At 44.3% G+C, this 1,354-nt stretch overlaps 1 protein-coding gene across 1 annotated transcript in view; it reads left to right on the top strand.

The window, feature by feature from the left end:
- The window catches only part of EGR_10862 (hypothetical protein), a gene marked incomplete at both ends in the record, with an annotated part of 6,151 nt that overhangs the window by 668 nt on the left and 4,129 nt on the right, over positions 1-1,354 (top strand). The gene's annotated exons all lie outside the window — the stretch shown is intronic.

The raw sequence follows: 1,354 nt of genomic DNA, 5'->3' as shown, positions 1-1,354 counted from the left end.
AAAAAGTACCGCACTCACTGTAACACACATTCAAAGTCACACGCCTTTCCCTCACATAAGCGGAGCAAGGGATGTAAAAAATCACCTATTCTCATATTTACGAGTGGGAACTGGCTCCAACGAGTGCCATGTACCACTATGCGATTCTACTCGCCAGGATTGGTTGCCATATCATAATTTTCATCATTGTGAAGAAGGAGATGGTTCTTTATCTGCTTTTCACCAAAACTGTGTGCTAGAATACGCACTCTAACATTTTGCATTCCTTTGCCCAAATGGTACACTCATTCGGGAGGACGAGGGGGTCGCAAGTGATTTCTAAACCAATCGGTCATCCAAAAGGATGGAACTGATAGTAATAAGAGATTAACTGGTGTCGGGCTCTCAGCCTTAGCAAGACCTCAACCCTCACTAAAAGCAAGAAAAGCGATACGATGCAGATCTCTGCCGTTCATTAAGGGCAACATATGTCAGCAAAACGCACCAGACCATTCCTTGGTCTCCAACTTAGCAGTGAGTTAGGAGTCGTAGAAACAGCCTTAGACCACCACAAATGGTGGGAATGATATTATTTATGTGAAGGCCAAGCTAAATAAGGGCAGAACCAAGCGTCTGTCATATGTATTTCACCGTCATCAACGAAGTTGATCGCCTAAGCGGAGTGCTCCAAGCACTGGATTCGTCGAATTCAGTCACAGATGTGTGTAATTCGGAGGCTGTAGGCTAGAGGCTGCGTTTGTTTCACGTGTTTTTCCTCAATTGGCGCTTAAAATCATGAAGTCATCACCTCCGTCATTAATGTCCTTGAACGAAACCCCTCAGGTAGACATCCCCATTTACACTATTCGCACATCTCGCATCACCATAGCTTCTGGTTAGGGACTACACGGACTGCTTTATTTTTCCGCTCCTACTGACGAGGACGCACATCAGTTTTACAGTCACACTGCAGTTAAAATAAGGCGAACAAAAAGGTCTCCCTATTTCCGCTGACTTCAGCAACATTTTCGAGGCGTCGACCGCTGGGAGCAGGTAATGCATAAAAGCACCAAATATTATTCAAGCATTCCACAATTTCCTTCACACGTGCCGCCAATATTATGCGTCATTTCACATCCAATTTTTCCCTTCTTATCTCAGGGAGGCACTTAGATCTGGCATGCTGAAAGTGGCATATTCTCACGTTCCAAGCTGGAGAGCCCCTGCTAACGCACTGTTCATAAGTAGTAACCATGCTTCCCAGATACTATGGAATTTTCACCTTAACCTACGACGTATCTCTTATCTTAAAACTCGCACACACACACACTTATGCAAGCACAGAAACAAGAAGAAGTGTTTGGTAACTTATCTT

Source organism: Echinococcus granulosus (genome assembly GCF_000524195.1).
Source record: "Echinococcus granulosus chromosome Unknown EG_S00287, whole genome shotgun sequence".
Lineage (NCBI taxonomy): Eukaryota > Metazoa > Platyhelminthes > Cestoda > Cyclophyllidea > Taeniidae > Echinococcus > Echinococcus granulosus.
Note: the sequence above shows the minus strand (reverse complement) of the source record. Positions and strands in the feature narration are given on the sequence as shown.